This window comes from Parasteatoda tepidariorum, chromosome 5 (genome assembly GCF_043381705.1).
Source record: "Parasteatoda tepidariorum isolate YZ-2023 chromosome 5, CAS_Ptep_4.0, whole genome shotgun sequence".
Classification (NCBI taxonomy): domain Eukaryota; kingdom Metazoa; phylum Arthropoda; class Arachnida; order Araneae; family Theridiidae; genus Parasteatoda; species Parasteatoda tepidariorum.
The window spans coordinates 50,057,318-50,069,970 of NC_092208.1; the positions used below are offsets into that span (position 1 = coordinate 50,057,318).

Below are 12,653 nucleotides of genomic sequence, written 5' to 3' on the forward strand. Positions count from 1 at the left end.
TGCTCGTGTGTAAGTTACAGAAATGTAAAAGTATTACTTATATTGTTCTTAAATGCTTATTAAGAATAGTAAAATATTTTTTAACTATTGTACCATTGTAGCGCTTTGACACTGATTAAGAATAGTATTTTACAACAATAGCACGATTGCAGTTTCAAATAATTTACAACGATAGTACGATTGTAGTTCCTTAATACTCGTTGAAAAATTGTAAAGTACTTTTCAACAATTGTACAATTGTAGTTCTTTAACACTCGTTAGAAATAGTAAAGTATTTTACAACAGTACGATTGTAGTTTCAAGTACAACAGTATGATAGTAGTTCCTTGACACTTGTTAAAAATAGTAAAGAATTTTACATCAATAGCATGATTGTAGTTCATTAACACTTGTTAAAAATAGTAATGTATTTTATAACAAATGTAGTTCCATAACACTAGCTGAGATTAGTAAAGTATTTTTTTGGAGTTTCAAGACTATTTTAAACAATAAAGTATAAACAGTAAAATATTTTACATCAACACTTTACTCATTAAACTCATTAAATAATGATAAAATACTTATATTCCTATTTAAGAAAGACATGCACGAAAAGTTTTCACTACAAATAAACTTTGAGTTAGTTCCTGAATTAATTTGTAAGTTTTTAAAAAAATCTTACACGAAACATACAAAATTTAAACGAAACTAAATATGAAGCAAAATTGAAAAGATCTAGATTTTAACATATCTTTAATAAAAAAAAAGAAGAAAATATCAAGTTATCTTTTGTTTTTAGACAGAACTCTTGATACTTCTCCCACTCTAAATAATACCAAAAATACCCTACTATTCCTCAAGGAGCTCCAGTTGTTCCTTCAAATCTCCGGGGAATGAAAAAGAAAAATTAAGCAAATCTCAGCGGATTTTATCGCCAGAGAGAATTTGCTTACTCAAGCACGTTCTTTTATTCCTTCATTGGAATAAAAAGAATATCTTCGGTTAAGCTCTTAAAATCTGTTTTAAATGTTTTTACGGATTTATAGTCGACATTAGCAATTCCCTTAGCAATTAAGTAGCTGCCTCAGAAGTTTAATTCTGCTCGACTTTAGTAAGGTTGAATTTGTTTTAGTTACATTTTCTTCGCATATTTCTTAAAAAGATACATTTTTTTTAAAAAATAAAATCTTTTAAAAATCTAATTTTTGATTTGCAAGAAATATTTATGAAATGTTTTCTTAATAAATTATTCAAGTGACCTCAGTATCTCATACTGAGCAAAATAAACAAACAAAAATCATCAATCTTTTTTTTTCCAATGGCAGGCACTGAATTTGAATCTTTGCCTATACTATGCCAGAATTGTTTCTCATTTCGCGTTACCCAGTGGGCACCTGTGAACCAAAGTCACGGAGGCGAGCAACATTGCCCACGCCACACTGCCACAAACCCGTTTATAGGGTGGGCCACATTTACACATCATACACACACACAACAGAGGACAGCACAAAGAGAGAGAGAAACATCCATGCCCAGAGCGGGATTCGAACCCGCAGCCTATGGCTTCGCAGTCAGGCACGCTAACCGCTCGGCCACCTGGCCGGAAAAATCATCAATCTTATTTTAATAAATTGGTTTAATTAAAAAACAATTTTTTAATTAAATATAATATTTTTTCGTTATACATGGTTAAAAGACAGTTGAGAAGTTACCTTTGATGCCTTCTCCTTAAACAGGAACAGTGACATAACTCGATAACTTGTTTGTTAGATAATTTAAAAAAGGTCTAGATATCCATAGATCTGATCAGCATTAAATTGAAAAACGTTTTAACGGTATTTAAATACATATTATTTATTTGTCCTTTTTGATGATATTTACCAGCAATATATACATGGAAATAACATTTGTGGCAAAATTACCGTACTGTATGACAAATAAATTTCAGGCGAAAAAAAGTAATTCTGATTAATGAAACAAAAATACACAGCATTAAAATTAATTTGGTAATTTTTCCGTTCATATGATAACGTTTTACCAGAAGCTCTAGTTTTCAAAATTACAGTTCTTATTACTATACATTTAGTAAAAAATATAGAACTGAGAAGTAATTTAACCGAAAAAATGCTTTTATACTATGTTCTGAGGTATCATGATAAAATTACCAAACCTCACATAAGTTACCAAATTTCACCACTTATTACAAAACAATATTTTATTATTAATTTTATTGAAATCATTACCAAAGCACTTCGTTAAATGTTACCAACATTTTTGGTTTTTGGTGTTAGCATAGAGCTCTAGAAATAAGTTATGTTTACTTTTTAATGGACTTATTTACAAATATTTTAAATATTGTTAAGTGTTAAAAAAATTAAATATATATATTGAAAACTATCATCGAAAATTCTAAAGTAATATTGCAAGTAACAGTTCAAACTTTTTCTAAATAATCTCTTAAACGAAAACGTAATTAATAAACTTTAATCAAAAAAAAATGACAACATAAAACAGAAATTTGTGGGTGAAGACCCATTGAAAACCAGGCAAAAGTATTAAGTTGAAATTTAATCACAATATAATCGAAAATAAACCTTTGTTAACTTAGTAAACGAAAAATGGGGATCTTTTAACTAATTAATTTCTAATTTTTATGCAACATTATGCTTATCAACAAGAAATAATTTAATTGTTGAGAAATCGTGGAATTAGTATGTGTAAGGTGACCTTTTGGTGGGGGTGGGAACACCTGTTCATTTATATAAAAATAAACTATTTCAAAAATACCATTTTCTCATCTCTTCATGTGTTTCCTAGCTTCTGTAGCTCCTTTTCCAATTTCTACTTTAAATTATTCCCAATAACTGCTACAAAATTATGAACGGATTCATTTTGAACCAATATTTCAATACTAAAATATTCATAGATAAGGATCATGGAATATTTCAAATTAAATTTAACTATCATTGGTGTTAATTTAAATATCTAAACACATATAAACTTGGTACATACAAAGTATATTTTAATATTTCATCTTTAGATTTATATTTCACATACTAATAATAAATGTTTTATTACATAAAAAGAATTTGTGCTTAGAAATTTGACAAACGGGGCAAATTTTTAACGGTATTATTCGTTCCCTTCCTCCCAATAGCATTAGTCATCCAGGAACATTAACGAAGTCAATGCCATCTATGGCCTAAATTTATAAATTATTCAAGATTTAATTCTGATTTGTAGTCACTAGAAATTAGGTTATAAGCTGCTTCACATATATTTTCAAATAGCTGCTTATGCGAATAAAGAGACCGGCCAATTTGAGAAGATGCGAAAAGTTTGTACGAAATACTATAAATTCCTAATAAAATGTAACGTATAAGAAAGAGTTTGATCATGAAAAAAGGGAGTTTTTATCTATTTTAAGCTTAACCTAATTCCGTATCTTTGCAATGAATTATCAAAAAGTCAGAATAAAATATTACTGTTTGAAGTTATCTCTATTGAAAGTATCTCTAATTAAGTTTCCATTTTTTTTTTAAAAATTGGAAATACTTCATTTAAGAATATCCCTTTAATCTTATGTATGAGTTAAGTATTTAACTCTCATCATAATTCTGAAAGGTCATGACTTTTGATGTCTTTTGAGAAATATCTTAATAAGAAATAATGTGTTTTTAAATACTCCGAATGAAATCTCTTACTGAAAGGTAAGTTTTAATAATTATAAGTTATGTGTTAGCAGTTACGTTACTTAGATTCTAAGCAATATATTATTTGAAAACATTCAGAAAACACTGTGAGGTATTAGATAGTCATGCCGGGGAAAAAAGTATGGTAACAATTATCAGAATATGGTAAAATTTATCATGTTTCTGGCTCTATATGAACACCAAAAAGCTAGATAGTTTTTATGGAATTGCTTTGGAAATGCTTCAGAAAATTCAACAACAGAATATGGTTTCCTAATATGTGATAACATTTTATAGATATGGTAGAATTTGGTAATTTTGTCATGATACCTTAAGGCATGTCATTTATTCAATCCATGCATGGCAAATCAATTTATTCAGTTACATTTACTTTTCAGTTTTGTATTTTTTGCTAAATGTGTGGTGATAAGAACTGTAATTTTGAAAACCAGAATTCACAGCAAACCGAATGGTTTAAGAGCCTAAGTTTTTGGGTATCATTAACCAGAATTATGGTATTTTTACCAGAAATGTCCTTACCATATGGTACGGTAATTTGACCAAAATTTTTTTCTTCATGCAAAATGCTGTGATGGTGGTTTGGAAACCGCCAAAATTTGTGCGGATATTTTTTCCCCATTTTACGCTTTCAAATAAACCGGTTAAACGTTTGAAACATAATATGGTGTACAATGAGGCGGTTTTAATTAGACATTAAATTCAACCATGGTTCCATTCAATTACATGTATAATATCTTATGATCAAGTTTAAGAATTACAATAAGATGGTTCAACTTAGCTCCACATTAAGATTTATTAATTAACTCGGATTTTCGATAGCTGAAAAGGAAAATCATGAAAACCTCCCGCGTTAGCCTGACAGCACGGGGATTCTAACTTATTATCCGTCTAACACTAAGGATATTTTACGTCAGCACTGTGCTCGATCCACAATAATATTAAAGCAAATTTGAACAAATGCTCCAATTGTTTTTTTTACCCTGTTTAGAGTCAGTGCCATTTTTAAGCTCTTTTAATAGTACTTTTACTCTTTTTTTTCATTTAAAACTACGTATTCTCATAAGATATTGGAGACAAGGGACACATGTAAGCATTATTTTACCTATTTTATCTGTCAAAATATTTGTTTAACGTTGAACCATATAGTCAGTATTTTGAACCATAATATGAACTATTTCAGTATTTTGCAAATTTTTGCTGCCTCAAATAAACGTAAACGTTTATCCATATTTTTATTTGAGTTGATTCTGTGAAATAATCAAGTTTAGTCTGTTCTTCATGGTCCCTGAATGTTGGGCACTGTTACAAAGTTTATCTGAAAAATAGCACTGTTTGTTATGGGATCCCTGGGTATTGTGGAATCCATGGCAATGGGATTGCCGATTTACTGACCAAAAAGATGCCTCACTCTACAAACATCTACTTCCTGTGTATCTTTTAGAACAATAAATTGATTAATAAGAAATACCAAGTCTAAAGAATTCGAAACGAATCTCGATGTTAGGGCAATTTAAAAGTCTTAAAAAGACAAATTATCTGTATTATCTATAATACACATTATCTATAATACACACACTACGTTTAATCTCGCCACTGGCCATGTCTTTCGGAACACTTGCACCATTTTCGCATAATTTCAAGTTTATCTGCAGTTTCTGTTAACTGGGACGGGTCATGTATGGTGGCCGTCTCATCATTTGCTGTACTTTAACTAAACGTTCTCTTGTGAACTGCTACTGGGCTCTTTTGGTTTTATACACTGCCGCTACAGCTGTTTCTCTTGCTCTCTATGTTCTTTTTCTCTATACATTTGGTCCCTATATGGTTTATTGTAGTTGTTGCTGTGGTTGTAATTTAATAGTTATTAAATTAAAAAAATCCAATATTATAATTCAACTAAGCAGTGTATTAAGGATGCACCTAAAATTGAATTATAATATTCTTCAACACACTCCAAAGTTTCTAAAAGTGTAAAGAACATTGACAGCAAAATCTCAAGCTTAAACTTTCAATACATTGAGACAATTCATTTTTTAGTCATGCTAGTGGGTCTGCGGTCTTGTGAACTGCCCTGTAAAAACGCATTTCAAATGTGATCCCCTTAACTAATTTTAAAACTTAAAAGAACTATTTTAAAAAATTTAATGTTTTTTTATTCAATAAAATTTTGTTATCTTTTAAAATTATTTTATAAAAGTAAAAATCGATTTAAAAAAAAACAAAATTGATAGTTTTTGAACAAAATTGCTCCAAAAATTAGCACATGTTCTTATGAAACTTTAAACAATAAGTTTAAAAACATTATTTATTTAGTATTGCTACTCTATTTTAATACATTAAACAATTATTTATGCAGTTACATGAATAAATTTATAAATTTTTCTAAAAATAAAAATCTGTGTATTTTCAAAGCATTATAAGTATATTTTAAATATAAACTAAGTCTTGATTAAATTTGTTTTAATTTGCTAACAATTTTATTGCATTATTTATAATCCAAAAGAAACTTATTGTGAAAAAGTTTTGACGGTTCATACTTAATCACTTTTTAATTTAATTTCTAAGTAATTAATATTTAATTTACCAAACTCTTCAAAAATAAGAAATAAAAATTTCCACACAACTTTTTAGCGAAACAAACTTTGACATCGAGTTTTTTTTAAATTGCAATCAATAATGTCATTACATCAGAAGTCAATGAAGTTTTATGTTTTTCATTGGGAAATGAAGCTGGGTACCATCTGTTCGTAATTGATCGATTAATATTGTTTTTAATTGAGAGAACTTTCTACGTGAAAGGACGCCTAATGGCATAGGCTTTACGAACTCAAATTTAAAAAAAATACTGCGTTATGTTGTCTTTGTAGGGTTAATTGCTCTCAATTGATGACATGATTTAGAGTAGCAAAACTGATGCGAATAGCTTTATCCGACTCATTTGTTTTAGAAATATTTTAAATGCAGAGTTAATAAAGTGAAAGTGTTTAAAAAGGCCATTACCTCGATTACCTTTTGTTAATTTTCTATAGTTTTGAAATATTGAAATTTTTTTTCAGTTTAGATGAATAAAATTAAATGGGGTTAATTGCATGTGTATATTCAAGATAAGAATTTTAAAAAATTCTGCTTTTGAGATGAAAGTTTTGAGTGATTAAAGTAGTTATTAAAAATTATTACTAATTTTTAAATAGGAAGGGAAATAAATACTTTAACAAAACTTATTACACCGCAAAAATTCCTGGATCAAATAACGGTATAAGATCCCAGCACTTTAGGTACATCACCCAAAATATATATTACCATAACCTTAACAGTAATATTTCTTCAATCTTAGTGATTCTGATGTACTGTAAAAATTACGGTATATCAGATTTTTTGTTTCGTAACATGTTCCGGTGGAAATGGATGTTACAGTAAAAATGTACTGGCACCCTGAGTGCCGGTACTTTTTACCGTAATTTTATTCGGAATTTTTTACAACTTAGACTTACAATTTTTCCGATGTCAATAGTTATTTGCAATATTTTGTCGGTATATTTTGTCCTATTTGAAGCATTTAGTTATACAATTCTTTTAGAAAATTTCAAAAACTTGAATTGTGTTTGCAATAAAAGACTTTCTTTTTGAACGTTATATCACAGCTGCTTTTTTTTTTAAAAAAATTACATATAATTGACTTTGAATAGCCGACCCAATTCTTAGTTCATGGCTATCAATGTTCAGCTACGTAGTCTTGTAATTTTGAATCCACCCAGATGACAAGGAAAAACCTCGAAGAGGCATTGCAACTAACTAGCTTTCTTGGATGACTTTTTGATGGAACTGACTCACATTTGCGTTACATGTATAGGAAAACCACGAAAACCTCTCATGATTAGCCTGATGGTAAGGGATTTCATACGATCCTTGTATTTATTGCGAGCCGAGAGCAGAATTCGTAACAACCAGCCACCACTGGGATTCAAACCCGAGTCACTTCATTGGGAGACAAACGCTCTACACCTTGAGCCATTGCAGCTCTATAGCAACTGCTTGTCATCATAACGTTAAACGTCATAAATCATGGTACATTTTACTTTGTATTGTTCCATTAAATCCAAAGCGCCAATGTAGCCTATTTAGGAAGAAAAGGTCACTCTTTAGAAATTTATTAGCTATTGACTTTAATTGCATAGCTTTTATGAGCATATTCCAAATATTTCGATTCTTTTGTCTCCCTCCTGAGTACTCCTTAGAAATGCGCGCAAAATTTCAATTTTAAACCTGATGAGTGGGATATCAATAGCATGAGAAGTAAGAGTAAGTAACTTATCTGAAGTTTTAAAAAAAAATTCATATCATTACTTAATAAAATGTTTTTTTTTGTTGCGTACGCATCAGCTATTTTTATTTTTTTTTAATTATTATTTTGTAGAATTTAATTGCGATATAAATATTAAAATGTTAATGACGAAACTTACTGTGGCGGATTAAATACCGGGTCATTCTACTAGGTCACAACAGAATGTCTGATGTGGCGGGCTGTATTTTAAAAAAGCTATAAAGAGTTTGACCAGTTGAGAGAATAAAGAAAAATATAGTTCCTTTTTCTTCTATCCAAAGCGAATTGCATTATAACTGGAGTCGTGGTGGCTCAGGGAATAAAAAGTTGGCTTCACAATCAGGTAGATCTGGTTCGAATCCCAGCTGTGTCTGGTTGATACGAATTCTACCCCCGCCTCACACCGGGATGAAGTAAAATATCCTCAATGGGTGACTCAAAGGAGTGGTACGGGTTCAAATCCCAGCGATGGCTGCTCAATACGAATTTAACGACCGGCTTGAACCAACCACAGTGCTGACACAAAATATTCTCAGTGGTGGGTGGAACAAGGATTAGAGTCCCCGGGCTAACAGGGAAGCTTTCGTGAATTTTCTCTTCATGCAACGGAAAATTTCCTTAAAAATTTCTCCACGAAGGCCAGTTTGTTTTAAGTCAGTTTATTTGTCAGGAAATCCCTTGTCTTCTTGGTTTGGGTTCCAAACTACAAAGTTACAAAATTACAAAGCTGAGTTAACTCATAACTGGTCAACTGCTCAAAATTGGCCGATAATGAAATAAAATAAATTACAACTAGTTAAAATCAGTTTACACCTGCATTTTTTATCTGTATGAAACTTAAAAATCATAATTTACTGGAAGTTAATTAAATTATTGGCATGTAGATTTATCTCATAACCAGCATTTTATTTTATTTTATTTTATTTTGTAACCAATACTAGAAAGCCGACTGAATTCTTTTACGACTATCAATTATCATCTCCATAGCCTAGCAATTTGGAACCCAACCCAGACAACAAGGGAATCCCTGAATAAAGCATTAAGACAAACTAACCTTCGTGGAATACGTTTTGGTGGAACTAACCTGCATTTGCGTTTCATGGAGAAGAAAACTGCAAAAACCTCCCACGGTTAGCCCGATGGCAAAGTAATTGTAACCCGCTATCGGTATATCACTGATGATTGTTTACGTCAGCCAGGAGCGGAATTCGTATCAACCAGTAACCGCTGGGAATCGAACCTGGGTCACCTCAGCAGGAGGCAAACGCTTTATCCCCTGAGCCACCGTAAATGTGACTGGCTTATTCTCGCAATACATATTTTAATTGAAAGTCTCTGTTTGTTTCATTGAAAATAATAGGTTCGTCATTTTTTAATATTATATACACTACCGATCATTAATTTCAATCAAATCAATATTTTTAATTTCTATACACCCATACAATTTCAATACACCCATTCAATACATTTTTTCTTTCTTTTCTTACATTTTTTCAACGAAATTCGTCTTAACCACCTTTACTACGCGCACCCTTACCACGTACTCTTACATAGATACATTTTCTTCATTAAATCATCTTTTGTTACGTGATTAAAGAAAGACTTAAATCGCCTCTTTATCTCTAGAAGCGATCGCCATCCCACACAACTTTTAAGTTATTTCAAAAATTTTAATCCAATCTTCTTCCAATCACATTGATCCCCTCTCACCAAATACTTCGGCTATTATAATATATAAATCTCTGGCACTCTTGCCCAAACATCATGTGTATTTTGCATAATATAAAACAGTAATCAAAATATTTATCTAAGATTTTTGTTTTGGGGAAACGTAATAAAATGCAAAACATTTTTCAATCAATTTTTCACAGAGAAATAAATTAATTCATGCTCAACAATATTTTATGTGCTTTTAATTTTGCAATCCTGTTACACTTGAGTAATGGTGTATAATTGTGACAAGTAATTTTCATATATTTTTAGAAAAAAAATTAAAGCTTGTAAGATTTTGTATTGTCGTTTTTTTACCTTGTGTTTATTTATTTTGATAAAGGCTTAAGTATGAAATAAAACTGCCGCTACAATCTTTAATTTATAGTCTGTACACAACTGCAATTCGGTGTACTTTATACTTACTTTTGTCACGATATGTAAAAAAAACAATCAGCTGTCCCCTCATTTAAACAGTACATATAATTTTTGGCAGAATTGTGCCACATCAAAAAAAAAGATCAATTCCCAATTTTTATTTTACATGCATTTCAATTGCATTTTCTTATTTCTCTTCCCATTTGAATATTTCATCATTCTTTTTCAAATATGTGCATTTTAATCAGGAAATTCCTCTTTCTGTAATAAATAAAAAAAAGTAAGGTCTTCTTTATATCTTGTGCTTCTTATTTCCATTTCAATTGTGAATAAATTCTCTAAACTATGATTTCTTGAATTAACAGGATTAAGTTAACAAATACGCTGAAATACCATAAAAACCCATGATACATAATTCTATTAAACAAAGTTAATTGAAAACTTTAATTCAAAGAAACATTAAGAAGTATTATTTAAATAACAATTTAATTTCTGCGTTTACTTTTAATCTTCATAGAACATATGAAACTAACTTTTTAGAAGCTACGTTTATTTTTTGTTTGCTGTCAATGTTTTTATTAAAATTATTTCATTATGTCTTTAGTCAGGAAATTACGCGCAATTTATAAATTAAACAATAACTTGAAGAACGAAAATAATAAATGTTCATTAATATAATATTTGAAGTGTAGAGAAATTTATAATGATATAATTTTTTTCTTTACCTTTCTTTAATTAGAAAATTGTGCTTCATTTAGAAACAAGTTTCATATTTTTTCACTCAAACAAATTTTCAATTTTAATTTGACCATTCAAATTTAAGAAAAAACTTTTAACAATCATCATTGCCTTATAAGAAATAAAACTCCTTAGTTATTAATAATTTTTATGTAGCTATTTAACCATGCTAATTAAAAAAATATAATATTTTAAAAAAAGCACGCTACTTGAAAAAGCGCAATATTTCAAGAAAGCATGGCGGATATTCCTCTAATTGTGAGCAAGAATTCTGCTTTGAAAACTAACTAAAACGTTCATTTGAATTAATTTCTTACTGTCTTATTGCATATTTTAGTCAGCAATTTATTATTATAATCATTTTAATAATTATGAGCTATTATAATTTCATATTAGTTTTTTTTATGAGTTCTGAACTAATTTACAACTTAAAAGGTAACTATTATTATTTTGAAAACATTGTTAATTATTATTAATTATTATTTTGAAAATATTTAGTATTTTTTATTAAAGTTTAAACTTTAGTTTTCATCTTGTATGATGCTTAAGCTAATTTTGAAGTAAACTTACTTTACTAATCTTTTCTCAAAAAATAGCTGTTTTTTGTCACACTAGCCTCAGTCTGGCAAGTGATTAAAAAGGTAAAACCACTATGTAACTTTTTCAAGTCTAAAAACACTGTACTGAGTGAATGTCAAGTGAAATTTTAAGCAAGTATAATTTAATATCAAGTGTAATTGTAAGATTTTTAATGGAAAAGTTTTACATATACATAAATACATACACTGTTTAGTACATAATAGTACATACATATGTTTAGTACATACATAATAGTACATACATTTAGTACATACATAAATACATACACTGTTTACACTGTTTAGTTCACACATAAAAGTTTTACATACACTGAGGAAAAAAGTATAGTCAAAGCTACCAGAATATGAACACCAAAAGACTCAGTAATTTTTACCGTAGTACTTTGGTAATACCTTTGATAAAATTAACAATAAAAAACTTAAAAAAGTAAAACGTAACTCGAAAAGAATTTCCTGTTAGCATTAATGTGAATTGACAGTCACTATTGAATTTTATCGAAATTCACGAAACCATCGTGTCCATAATAGTTATGTATTCATTTCTACGTATTCATTTGTTCTTTTAAGTTCATTTTCTGTTCCAAAGTGACTATTAAAATCGGAAAACTGGTAAAAAAAAGTATGGTTAGAACTACAAAATGTGGTAAAATTTAACGTGCTTAAGACTCTATTGATACACCAAAAAGCATGGTACTTTTTGGTAATGATTTTGATAAAATTAATAATAAAATAGGATTTATTATTATTTCGGCAAATATGGTAAAATTTGGTAATTTTAGCACTATACATTAATGCATGGCATAAAACCAATGGCATTTCTCCGATTAATTTACTTTTAAGTTTCGATTTTTTTTGCTAAAGATAGTATAAGAATTATAATTTTGAAATCCAGAATTTCCGGTAAACTATTACCATTTGAAATGGAAAATTATCAAATGAAATGTTTAAATACCGTATGTATCAACTTTAATATTCAGAATTATGGTTTCTTTTTACCAGAAATGTCATTACTAAACAGCATGGTAATTTTGTTATATTTTTTGCTCCTAGTTATAAGCCTATTCACTCATAAAATAATATCTCCTTTTGTTACAAACAATTAATAAAAAGTGGACTATATTTTGTGAGTGATAAATTACAAAAAAATTCCGTTTGTCTACATTATCTCTCCAGTCCCTACTCACACACACACACACACACACACATATATATATA

General features: G+C 29.2%; 1 protein-coding gene across 1 annotated transcript in view; it reads left to right on the forward strand.

The window, feature by feature from the left end:
- LOC107456509 (protein unc-93 homolog A) overlaps positions 1-12,653 on the forward strand; it is a 138,491-nt gene that overhangs the window by 36,694 nt on the left and 89,144 nt on the right. The gene's annotated exons all lie outside the window — the stretch shown is intronic.